The sequence below is a fragment of the Canis lupus genome, chromosome 29, assembly GCF_011100685.1.
Source record: "Canis lupus familiaris isolate Mischka breed German Shepherd chromosome 29, alternate assembly UU_Cfam_GSD_1.0, whole genome shotgun sequence".
Taxonomy (NCBI): Eukaryota; Metazoa; Chordata; class Mammalia; order Carnivora; family Canidae; genus Canis; species Canis lupus.
The window spans coordinates 39,077,583-39,091,203 of record NC_049250.1 but is presented as its reverse complement, the minus strand read 5'-3'; the positions used below and the strand labels follow the sequence as shown (position 1 = coordinate 39,091,203).

The 13,621-nt window shown below is 43.1% G+C and overlaps 1 non-coding gene across 1 annotated transcript; it reads left to right on the top strand.

Annotated features, from left to right (window-relative positions):
* The first annotated feature begins 8,065 nt into the window (after positions 1 to 8,065).
* On the top strand, positions 8,066 to 8,169 carry LOC119866804. Its single transcript, XR_005381314.1, has one exon. It is a non-coding gene; the product is annotated as a U6 spliceosomal RNA (small nuclear RNA).
* The last annotated feature ends 5,452 nt before the right edge of the window (positions 8,170 to 13,621 follow it).

Below are 13,621 nucleotides of genomic sequence, written 5' to 3'. Positions count from 1 at the left end.
GAAATCATCATGGATTGAGTAGATCACACAACCTCAATATCCCCTTTCAGCCTGGTAGGGCTTCACCCCTAAATGGGCGTGAACTTTGAGACTTCACTTGGGAAAGGCTACCAAAGAGCTTCCAACAGAAAACCAATAACAAAGCCTTCGACAGCTCAGTATCATGATGACTCATGGTTGACGCTGTGAAGGTTGATATTTTCCCTTTCATTTCCCCTTGATCTACTCACTACCTTGCCTGTCAGCCTTCCCTTTCCACCTTTGTGTTGACTTTGGTCTTTTATTCTGGGGGCTAAACAGGAACTCCATGGTTGCCTTTACAGCCTGCGAGCACCAAGAATAATTGCTATTAATGGCAAAAGGAGGACTCTCGGCATTGTGCCTCCATTATCTCATAAGCACTCAAAACAGTTCGTTACACAGGACAGCCTGAGACTAGCTACGGATCAGGAAATGGTGTAGAGTTTGGAAGTGAGACTGTGGCAAACAACCAGATCATTCTAGGTAATTCTTCTGTGATAAAACTATAAACTAGTAAATAACTTTACTGTTTGGGAAATTCTCAGAGCCAAGGGTTTGCTCACATGGGTAAATAGTTCCATCAGGATGAGAGACTGCTTGTTTAGGCAACAGTTCACTTCTCAGACGATACTTATTGCCAATTGCTTCAAGACATGAGTGTTTCTATATTCATCAGTTTTAAATTACTGTATCATAAACCTTGTCTAATCTCAATTCATTTCTTGCCTTAAAAGACTCCTCCTTAAGCCAGATCCCAGAATCCTAAAAATGTCCTCTTCTGATCTCTCTCTTGTGAGATATCTGTAAGATGCGGTCAAGGAGTCACTCTCCATTACTGCAGTAAGTCTGATAGACTTTGTTTTGCTCGGTCAAGTTTTTCTGGTGGACTTTTTGGGGAAATTGGTGGTCAACAACATGGACTGTTGTCCAGTCTTGGAGCAAATTGCTACAGAAAGAGAGAACACCCTGAAGAGATCCCCAGGAGAGTTCTGATGTAGCAGTAATTCAGAACATGGGTGATGGGGCAAGCCTCAAGATAGATTTGGAGCATGTATGTATTTCACAGGGGTTCCCAGAAGTTAGATATGGAGAGAAACTGGTGGAAAAATAGACATCCTGTGATTCACGGGACAAAATTTAGAGTCATTGTAAGTTTAATATTAAAGAATAAATGGTGGGGTGCGTGGCTGGCTTGGTTGGTAGAGCATGCAACTCTTGATCTTAGGGTCTTGAGTTTAAGCCCCACATTGGCTTTAGAGCTTACTTTTAAAAAATGAATAAATGTCTTACTTTGAGATCACTACTGAGACTTGGGGCATATCAGATCCATAGGCAGAAAGGACATATTCTGGAGCTGTGGGAAGAGGGGGGTGACTAGGGAAGACTTTACGCAGGAGGTAGCATTTGAGGGGGGTCTTGAACAATGGGTAGAATTTCTGTGTGTGTTTAAGTGGAGGTTGGTTGTGAGGGCATTTGGAATAGAGTGAGATGAAGGAGGCCGTATACTGAAGCGGCCAAGGGAGTGGGCATATGATTCAGAGGCCTGCATTTGAATTGTGTAGATGATCATGGGCAAATTGCTTAATTTCCCCAAGTCTCATCTTTAAAATGGGGATATGATACCTACTGTATTAGGGTTAGTATGAGGACAAAATGAGATATAGTAAAGGTTAATAGACTATGGCTATTATGATCTTTCATTGTTATTATTATAGGCTAACACAACAGAGAAGTGAATGGGAAGAAAGCTCAGGGCTTATCTGGGGAGAGTCTGAAGCTTCCACTATGCATGCAAATGTAGTACAAAGCAATTTGGGAAGAGTCAGGGCCAACGGTAAGAAACCTTGAATTTATTTATTTTTTAAATGTATTGAGTAGGTGGAGGGGGCCCGCAAAGGATTCTTACGCGGGAGTGACATGATCAGAGCTGTGCTGGTAACACACAGGTTGGATGAAAGCAGAGAGCCAGTGAGCTAGGAGGCTGTAGGAAAGTCAAAAGTGTGGCTTCCTAACACCGGGAGAAGGAACGACTGCAAGAGAACGTCATGGAAGGCCTTTGGTCCATTGCATGCAGGCTCAGCAAATCCATATAGAGCTCTAAGCCCCTAATCTGAAACATGTCAAATGAATTGTAGCCCCAAGTTGAAAACTGGCTCATCACGCTGCTGTCGTCGTTTATGCTCTGGGCCTCCTGCTCTCTGATCCCGGGTCCCAAGGACACTAGGCACGTGGAATGAATGCAGAGCAAGAGCAGTGAGCGAATGCATCCGGCCTCTGTCCAGCTTCGAGTACATTTACGTTACGCGGGAACTTACCGTGGGCTCAGGGTCCTGTGGATGGTGAGTTGTTGCTTAGTTTTACCTGCGTTCTGCAAACTCTAACCGACTCTAACCTTTTATCATATAGGATGCTAAGTTGGATGCCCTTCCCTTCCTTTTGGGTTCATATCAGTTTAGGAAGGGAGCATTCATAAATCCACTGAACATAGTATTTTCTGAATCGATTCTTGCCAGGCTCTATCTATTGGCATTCAAATTTATTTAATTAGTAGGCTTTAATTTGTGCTAAACAGAAAAGCCAGGATTCAGAGCAAGCATCAGGTGACACTAATGTTAGCCTAATTGGTCGATCTGTGTTAATTATCAGGTAACTTGGCTAAATAATAAAGCCATTCACAGACAAGGACAAAGTGATTTTAAAAGTCTCTCTTTAACAAGGGCTCACTTCCCTAGAACAGTCTAGCAGCTTTTAGAGCCACAACGTGTTATTTCTAATGGCTCTTATTAGAGATTCTATTTTTAGGTGGAGGCTGAGTATTAAGGATTGGGATTTAAGACCGGGAGATATAAATCAGAGTTAGTAGAAGCCACATAATGGAGGGAGATCAGCTCCGAAGGTTGGGATGATATTTAGAAAGAGGATGAAAAACGTAATGGGTTTTCTTCTTAAATAATTATTAAACTTCTGAAAAGACTGAGAATCATGAAGATAAAATCCAAACCACCTTGAACGAAAGGTAATTCTCCCCTCCCAGGATTGGGATCGTATTGTGTATATGGTGTGGTTTCTCTGATTCTTTTACTTAACAATCCGAGAGCATTTTTTTCCCCTTATAGTATTATTTCTCAAAAACACTCATCTAACTTCACGATTAAACTGCATAAATCACGGGTCACATTTTAACCTTTTTATATGAGGAGTGAGGTAGTGAATAAACTCAGAGGGTTATTTGTAGGGTCCAAATGGTTAAGGGGAAGTGCCCCATGTAGAGAGGAGGGAGATGGTCCCCTCTTTCTTTGGTCCAGGTAGTTAAAGTGAGATGATGCTGGGAGGGGGTGAAGCCACACTGACCGAATTGACCTGAGTAAATTTCTTACTCCACAGCAAAATACATTCAATCAGCCTTTCTAATGTTAGGTTTCAGGATAGTTAAAGTGGGAAAATATGGCCTGTAGGCCAAATTGGTCTCCCTGCATGTTTTTAGATGGTCCATGAGCTAAGAATATTTTTATATTTTTAAATGTTGTAAAATATGAAAAGAAAAATCATATTTTGTGACACATTAAAGCTTCATGAAATTCAAATTTCAGTGTCCTTAACGTTCTATTGGAACCCAGCCATGCCCATCCATTTGCATGTGGTCTCTGGCTGTTGTCTGCGACCACTTTCCTAGGACAGGGACAGGGCTGAGTAGTTGCGATGGGGACTGGCCTTCATCGCCAAAATTTGTCCACCTGTGCTCTAGGAGATAAATTTTTATGCTCCTATCCACACGTCTTCCTAGAATTTTAAAAGGAATTCTAAACCCTTAAATTAGAACGTCCTGACATCACAACCCCGTACCCACTTGTTACGGAGCATATTTGTTTCAGATACCTACTCCTTACTAACAAGAACATTACAGCCCAGACTAACTTTCCGCAGCCGTGCTAATGCTTTGGAATCTCCTGCCTCTCTCGTAACTTGCCCAGCCTATGTATTATCATCACATAGTTAGAATCATTCATTAAGAAAAAAAAAAAAAAAAGGACTTTTATTAGCTTTTCGTTAAGCTGAGAAAGAAATTTTCAATGTTTTGTTAACATTAAAGCGATAATGATGTGAACGACGTTGCAAAGCACCTTGAGAGATCTTGGATGACAGTGAGAGCTGGAAGTCCAGGGTAAAGCTACATGCCGGTCCGCTGTTTGTTCAAACACGCACTTACACATTGGAAGATAAAATTACCTGGAGATTATATCATTCCCTCCCTCTCACTCGCTTTCTTTCTCTCTCGCTGACACGCACACACTCACACACACTCCGTGACTCAAAGTCCACACTGGCCGCTCTGTAGACAGCAGTGATTGTTGTGTACACAGTATCATGTGGATTTTCGTGAGTCGGTTGAATTGTGAGTCATACAGCAGCTCTTACCTTTCCTGACTATTCATTATTTATGAAACGTGGGGAGAGCAACGATTTTATTTTAGCATGCAGTAAGCGCTTAATAAAAGCCACCTATTACTATGATTCGTAGTGGAAACTTGATTAACCTTAAGTATGTCTCCAGAAAATATTTTGGGGCCAGCGAATCGAATGCTATTTGTGACTCTTAGTGGCACAACTGGAGAATGTATTAAAGGTTAGAACTCAGACTGAGTTTTGCTCTGAGGCCAAAAGTAAGGTGTTTTCATGGCTCATTTAGAGCAACGGAGAGAAGTAGAGGAATATAATGTGCTTGTATATGGAGCCTTGGCAGAGATTAGTTGTGGGGATCACAAACTGGGGCCCTTTAGTTGAATTTGGCTAGCAGTGGCTTCAATTAGCAAAATAAATATCGGTGAAAAAGAAATCTGAATATTCTTAGGCAGGGCATGGGCCATATGACTCTGCCATAGTCTTTACTATTGCATAGTGCGTAACATCATACCTGTCTTATCCCTAGCGGCTTTTGAATTTGTAAGTCTTGATTAGAAACACTGTTGAGGAATCCATTAGAGGCATGTTTTAAGGGAGTTGGATATGCACGCACGTGTGTGTGCGTGTATGCATATATAGGTAAAGAATTAGTTTCAGTTTTGCTGCTAGGGTCCAGATTTCAAAGTCATATAGTTGAATAAATATGCATCCCAACCAAAAAGAACTTAAGGCAAATTCTGTAGTACTTTTCTCTGTGTCTGGTAGTGAAAAAATAATTCCCTCCTGTCCTTTTTTTTTTTTTTTTAATAATGTAGTCTTTTTTTTTTAATTTTTATTTATTTATGATAGTCACACAGAGAGAGAGAGAGAGGCAGAGACATAGGCAGAGGGAGAAGCAGGCTCCATGCACCGGGAGCCCGATGTGGGACTCGATCCCGGGTCTCCAGGATCGCGCCCTGGGCCAAAGGCAGGCACCAAACCGCTGCGCCACCCAGAGATCCCCATAATGTAGTCTTCTTGCTATTTATTACACTCAACGCTAAAAGTCGAACAGCATCAGCTCACAGAAAGCTGGCACTGCTCTGAAAATGTGTGCATCCTTGGGTTACATGAATTCGCTCTTCTAATCTGAGGGTACTATAAAGCCCTTAGGGAAAGAGCAGAATGCTTTCCTGTCCGGAGAATTTTGAACACTAGCCAGAGTAAATGAATGTCCTCTGGCTGAATGATGAGGCTCAGACTTATTATGTAGACACCTGTCCATTAAATACTTGTTAGACACAGTCCTTTTGCTCTCCGGTGGCCCTGGGTAAGTCTGATTTCTTTTCCAATCACATTTTAGGGGATATTCTGAGAAAGCGACCTGGTTATCTTGGAGTTCCTAATGGTAAAGGAAAAAAATGTTAGATAGAGTCGGACGTTGTACTAAGGTTGGGAAGAGAATTTTTAAGAGTTTACATAGTGGTTTCTGTTGCCGGAAACCATAGAAAGAAATAGTACTCAAGAGAGGAAGGAAGCTGTAAAAATGAACTATGGCCCGTGACCATGGTAGGGCAATCCAGGAACACATGTGCTTTTGGTGGGGCTATGACCCCTTCAAGACAGGGATGTTCCTGACCAAAGACCATTGGTGCCACTTGCCTCTGTGTGCAGACTTGAACTTTTGCTTCTAACCTTGGTTCAGCACCTACCCACTTGCCTTTAGGTCTCCGACTTTAGTCAGGGCTTGTTGAACATTCGTCCACCTGTTCTTTAGTCTACTGTGGTGCCGTTACTGTCTGGTCTCTTTCCTCTCTGCCCTGTATGGCAGAGAACCAACTTCTGGTTCGGATACTGTGCAAAATATTGAAGTGGATGGAAAGATTGCAACTCTTACTTTTTTGAGGTTTCTGGTGAAGGACAGAGCCAGATGCAGGTGCTCAAATAAAGGTAAATGCAAAGAACTATGGGAAAATGAAGGAGGACTCTGTCCCTGATATTTACATCACGACATATTCAACAAACATTATCTCACTTAATCTCCCCATTGTCTTGCGATGCAGGCAGTGTTCTCACTACAAGGTAAGGAGGGAAGTAGAAGCGCTTAGAAGGAAAGAAGAAACAATGTGTGAAAGATTAAAAGGCTTTAAATGCAATAAGATTGGGGGGGACGTGCTAAAGAAAAAAAAGATTCTTTACTGTATTTGGAACAAAAGAGAGAACAAATAGGCCCATTACTGGAGCATTTCATGTTAAAATGATAGGAAATAGAAATTATTATGATCCTGTTTGGCTTCTTATTTATTCTACAATAAGAATAAAAATCCATTGACTGTCAAATTCCCTGAAAAGACACCAAAAGATGCCATTGATAAAACAAAGCAGTAAGGGAGACAAGCATTTTAGAAGAAAGAGAGCAAAAAAGGGATACTTATGAGGTTTTTAGAGGTATATTTTAAGGTCTGTCAGTGGGTAGACCTGATTGGGATTGGGCAAAATTCATGATGTAACTGTTAAGGATTAGCAAAGTGTATTTTAAAGGATAAACAATCATGCAGTGAGTCTGGTTGTGAGGCCTATTGTCTGGGGAAGGGGCTATTAACTATGATGAGGGTCATAGAGTTTCACATTGTATGGAGAAATGGATTTTCAGAATGTTCCTGAAGCAAAAACAATGCAACTTCAATTTCTTGGAAAACTTCCTGGCAAAATTTTTGTGGAATATTGAAGTCACTTGAATGCAGGCAGGTGGATAGTGAAGTCATGTTAATATAGACAGTGTTGCAGATGGTTTCCATTCTCAAAGCAAGCAAGCAAGCAAAGTAAAAAATTACTACTTAATCACACAGTTTGGTTCTTAGCTTTCTGCCCTGGCCCCTCCAAAATTCGTGTCCTTTTCTCATGCAAAATACACATATTCTATGCCAATAGCCCCCAAAGTCTTAATTCATTCTAGCATCAACTCTAAAGTCAAAAGTCTCACCTAAATATCCTCTAAATCAGATGTGGGTGAGACCCAGGGTATAACTCATCCTGAAGCAAAATTGCATAGCAGAGGCAGAAAGGGGGAAGTGTGTATCCACAGACTACAAAAATTTACCCTGAGGCTATAAATTCTTCTGAGCATCTGGATCAGTCCTGGAGGCCCAGTAGGGCCTGCCCCCATCTGTAGAGTAGACCTGGATATAAGGTGGGAGACCCACAGTATGGCCTGAGGCAAGGCTCTGCCCAGCAGAGCCCAGGGGAGGGGGGAGTTGTTTGGAGCCTTGGTTGCTGCGTGGTGGGTGGAATGGGGACTGTAAGAGAAAGTTTCTAAAGTGGCGCATAACAGGGCAGGATCATTTAGGAGACAGACTCCCTCCATTGACTTCCTTATCCCCTAGCCAACAAAAATGTCTATGTTTGAGAAAATGTCTGAATATCTGTTTATGATACCGGAATTCAATTTGGAATAAAATGTATTCCACAATTAGAAATAAAAGTTGGAACTATACATTTATATGGAAAGGTGCAATGACCAAAATTCATCGCACTGAAGAGTAATTAAGCAATGATGGTACAGTGACCTGACAATAGATCCCTTTCTGATGCAATGGAAAGAAAAGGAAGTTAAAAGGCATGGACGCTGGAAAGGGGGAGAAACATTTACTAAAGACACAGAGTAGCGGTCGGTTGGGCAGCACATATACTAAAATTGGACCAATGCAGAGATTAGCATGGTCCCTGAGCAAGGATGGCATGCAAATTTGTGAAGCATTCCATATTTAAAAAAAAAAAAGAAGGGGATCCCTGTGTGGCTCAGTGATTCAGCGCTTGCCTTTGGCCCAGAGCGTGATCGTAGAGTCCCAGGATCGAGTCCCGTATCAGGCTCCTGCATGGAGCCTGCTTCTCCCTCTGCCTGTGTCTCTGCCTCTCTCTCTCTGTCTGTCTCTCATGAATAAATAAATAACATTTTTAAAAGAAGCAGAAGCAGAAGCAGAAGAAGACGATGACGACAGAGTAGAAAAGAGCTGGAATTCCATCAGCAAGTACTGCACACTCTGTATTTGCTATCGGCACTCTCCTAGGTACTAGGGTAGAACAGGTTACAAAACAGACTAAACCTCAGTGCTCTAGGGCAGGGCTGGAGGGAAAAACAGCCATTAGGCAAGCAATCAAATGAAAAATAGGTCAGTGAGGACAAATCCTACGAAGAAATATATAGAAGGATGGGAATAAAAGAATCAGGAAGGGCGTTATTTAAAATAATTGAACAGGGAATCTTCTAGAAATAAGATGAGGGTTTTAAGAGAGGTTTTAAAGCAATTGAAGAGGGATTGCATGCCAAGGGCTAGACAAAGACACTTCTGCCCTGAGAGAATAGCTTGTGCAAAGGCCCTAGAGTCAGGAGCATGCTTATCATATGCAGGGAACAAGAAGGGCCAGTATATTTGGAAGAGAGGGTGGTGGCCAGAAAATGGAGACGTTGAATCATCGGAAGGCCTTGGATGAGTGAAAAAGGATGGATTTTTTTTTCTAGGCTGATAATTTTTGAGAATAATCCCTGCTTACTTCACTTGAGCACAGAAACATGGAAGATATAAGAAAATAGTCTATTATTCAAAACTTTGTACCCTCCCAGTTTAATGGAGCATCGCCCTGAAGCACCATGTGCACCTTTACTTGTGATATTTCCCAGAGCCCCACCTCATACCTTTCATGCTCTATAAGTAATAGGAACTTTTAGAGAGAAAAGAGTCCAAGAGGACTGTTGCCCGCTTCCCGTGACCCACTTGTAGCTGCTGGAATGAACTCTCCTTGTCTTATTCCTCAAGGCGAGATTTGTCCTTCCTCCTGCCCTTCTGGGCTCTGGGGCCCGTCCTCTGTCCTTGTTTGTAAATCACCTGTTTGCTCTCTTTGTTGCCAACTTCCCCTCTTCCATTGGTTCTTTGTCTTCGGCTCTTAGGCTCAGGTCTTGCCCATCTCAAAACGCCTCCCTCTAAACCTGATGACAAACTCCAGTTCTTGCCGATGTCTTTCTCCTCCTCCAAGGCCAGATCTCCCTCAAGTCTCCTGCTCTGCCCTTTTGATACAGGAGAGCTGGGTTCTGGTCTCACAGAGTTGAAGGATGAGTCTCGCCCGACACAGGAGAGTGAGGAAAGGGACAGAGGTTTATTAAGTAAAGATATAGAGGAAGCTCCCAGGGGTGAGAGGGGTCCCGAGAGGGCTGCGGGCTTGTAGGGTTGGTCCTTTATTGGAAGCCTAATCAGGGAACCTAAATCCTTTTAACACCTCCATCGACATCACCATTGAGTAGGGACTAGTGATAACATCTTTAATGGCCTTACTTCCTTTTTAGAGTCTGATGATTTTTTTGGTTACCCAGGGCAGGTGGTCTGGCTTTGTTCCTTTATCTCTGGTTTCCTTACATCTCAGCATTTTTGGGATTTCTGTGAGCCTGCTTCCGTGACCCCCTACCTAGCCCTGCCCAGCCCTGTTTGTCCCTCACTTTTCCCCTTACTCTCATTCCTCACCCCAATGAAGTCATCACCCCACACCACCTGCCCACAGAACCCCTTTCTATTAGTTCTTACTCTTGGCCCAAACTGGCTCATACCCTCCAGTTTCATTCTATGCAAACTCTCAAGTTCCTTTTTAACAATTCTTTCCTCTTCTGTGGCTACCTCTTGGTTTCCTCTGTGCTTTTCCACCTGCCTAAATGTATTCGTTCCATAGGACTGAGCTTCCCAACCAGCATGAAGCAGTGATCCCCTGTTCCTTGCTCTGGCCGGAGCCCCCAGGCGAGTTGCCTGCAGACTTGAGCTGTCTTGCCTGTTTACCTCAGTGGGCGGCCCAACCACCTGTGTGTCCTGACATGACAAAGTGAGTGGAAAGTACTGCCCTGGGAGTCCATCCTCACCCCTCCCTGTTTCACCTTCTAGATACTTGCGGTGATCTCCTGCACTTGGCTATGCCCTATGGGGAGATGAATTCTAAATCTATCTCTAGCTGGCATTTCTCTGTTGAGTTCTAGATCAGTATCATCGAACCAAGCATCTCTTCTCGGATGTTCCTCAAATTAACGTGTTCAGTATTAAGCTTTTCATCCCCAGTGCAGTTCTTTTCAAGGAATAGTATCACCAACTACCTACACGTGTGAGTGATTTTTACTTCAACTGCCTTATTCTCATATTGGATCAAGCATCACATTTTCTTGATTTTGGTTTTGTTCTATCATGTGTAGTCTTTTCTGTCATCACTCTGATGTCACTTGAGTTCCTGTCTTTATAATTCCCTTACCCAAACTGTTGTGCTAGATCGTACTGTTTAGAGCATTTGCAACTCTTCCCGACAGTTCCCTTGCCTGCGGCGAGACCCTTCTTGTGGGAGAGTTTTACATTCCTCCTCCAATGAATTCAGTGTGGTCTAGGGTTTGCTTTGGCTGAGGAAATGTGAATGGAAGTCATTCAGAGTTAGCCAAACTGTGAAGCTTGAGGACACAGTCCTCCAGACTGCTAATACTGCTGGAGACTTCTGTCATCAACTACAAGGAGGTAGGGTCCAACTGCAAGGGAGGGAAACGAGCGAAAAGTCCATAGGAGCCCACCCTCACTTCTGACACCCAATGCAAGTGTAACGGTTCCCCAAACCATTCTCAGCTTTGGTATTTGCTAGAAAGACTCAAAGAACTCACTGGAAGCTATTGTATTCATGGTTATGGTTTATTATGGGCAAAATACACGAATGAAAAATTAGCCAAAGGAAGACATGCTAGAGCAAGGTCTGGGAGGGTTCCAAATGCAAAGTGTCCACTATACACAGGACATTTCGCCCTCCCTGCATTCATGTGAGACAATATGCTTGGAATGTTGCCAACCAGGGAAGTTCACCTGAGCTTTGAGTTCAGAGTTTTTATTGGGGCTCCATTATATAAGCATGTTTAATTGATTGCCCGTGTCGTTGCCCCCAAATACCTACATCTTTGGGCAAAACCAGGTTCTTTATTGCACAGAAGCAAACTGGATCACTGTTGAGTAGCAGCTTTAAAAGAATTTAAAGAATCCCAGGGTAGGATTTTCTCTATTTCTTTCCTTCTGCCACCTGACTAACAGTGTCCCAGAGAAAGAAGTCTGAAGTGAAGAGGGTGGGGTGGGGAGCTGCGTTGTAACCCAACATGGCCACATAACATGAGCGTGATAAGCACCCAGATTATCAATCAGTGTAAACACCTAGGATTTGGGAGTTGTTTGTTACCAAGGCATTACTGCTAGGGGGGGATCATCTTGTGGATGAAGTGGATGGCATCTGCCGCTGCTTTTTTTGTTTTGTTTTTTGCACTTTGATCTGGTCGACCTACCAGAGCCCAGGCCTATGTTTCCAGCCTCCAGTGGTAAACAGATCAAGAAATGTAGATTTCTATCAGGCCAAACTAGATTTCTTCTCACCTTATTCCAGCTTCTCCAATTAGTCACAGGCTGGTTAGGGGAAGATAAGACCCACTTTTCAGGAAGGGAAGACAGGAGCCTTGCAACATTCTTCAATCCAGCTTTTGAAACGATAAATCAGACCAGGGATTTTGATTCTCCTCTGGCCACTATTGTCTGCTCTCCAAGGGTTAAGAACCCAGAAAGGGAAAAATGGTTGCTCGGACACCCCCAACACTGGATGCCAGCAAAGGCTGAATCTGCTGACTTCAGTATTTGCTTGGGGGGAGGGGTGAAAGGGGAAGAGGGAAGGTAAGTACTGGAACAGGTAGTAGATCTCATTGGTAGTCCATTTTTAATACAAAAGACTATTCGAAGGACAGCAAATGGCCAACAATCTATTTGCTCTTCAGGCAGACAGGAAGGAGTTGGCAGTGGGATGGGGGTGTTCTAGGAAAAAATAAATATTTTAGTTTAATCAGTTTGGGTCTATCTTCTAGGATAGAATCAGTTAAGGGTGAAGCAGTTGAGTCTGAGGCTGTCGTAGGCACAGGCAGGAAAGCCAGAAAGTGACTGCATGGCTGGCCACAGCGCAGCCTGTCAAGAGGGCGAGAGAGTCTCTGAGAGAGGAGCTGGAGTGGTGGGTGGCTCTGAAGAGGAGGCCAGGAATCTATATTTGATCTGGGAGGTAAAAGGACAAAGTGATTGAAGCTGTTCACATAAGAATTAATTTCCAGGGAAACAGGATACTTAGCAAATTGTCTCTTTTCCTGAATTGACAGATATGATAGGAACTATAGTAATACATCTCAAAGGATGAGCAGTTTATTCCCAGGGGTACTTTATTTACTGAAAAGTAAATCTCACTGAGAACCCGGCTGGAAATATCTTTTCATTTACTATGCTCTCTGCCTGCCTTGCCTTTAATAGAAAACAAGCCAAGAATGTTCTCAAATAAAACTAAAGACCATACGGCCACTAGTGAGTTCCAGAGGAACATTTATAACAATAATTGCAGACAGAGGATCATTCTTTCAGGGATCGCAGTTCCCAGGCCTCCTCGCTGAAGTGCAAAAGAGCAGTACTGTGCAACCCTGTGGCCGATGCTTCCTATAAAGCTCAGAGACAGTCGACTGGGACTCACGGGGAAAGGGAATGTGAACAGAAAGAAAATAGCCGAGAGAACGATTTTTTTTTTCTTTTTTAAAGCATAGGATGATCTTAGAGGAAGTGTGTTGAGCTATTCATTAACTCATGAAGAGCTACGACTTAACTTCTTTACTTTTTCTTCTTTCTCTCTTTCTTCAGCTACCAACCTTCTCCTGCATCTGTTTTCCCAATCCTAGGAACCCCAGTAGCGATTCCTGGCAGAGACAAAAGCCAGAATTTCCAGGAGCACTGACAGTTTTGGAAAACTAGCAAGGAATGGCAAGGAGGGAGGCAGGACGGCCATAATGAAATAACACATATGTACAGTGGCTGTCTTCTCGTCACGTGATAATCCTCATTGACATGTTTGAGACTTGGCGCAGAAGGTAGATGTTTCTTCCTTTTTTTTTTTTTTTTTTTTTTTTAATACTGAAAGGCAGAGAGAACAGCTACTCAGGTGGTTGTGGTGGGTTCGAAGACCTCAAATGGTCCCCTCTCTAGGTTTGTTCTTGGAATTCGAAAGACACTTCGCATGCCATTAAAAGGATCTCTTGGGAGCCTGCTGAAGACATGCATTTTTGACTACGCCAGGCCATGGAGCCGTGGCATTATCTGGGGGGGGGGGGGGGGTGGGAGAGGGGGAGCAAATGCACGTATTTGGTGCTGTC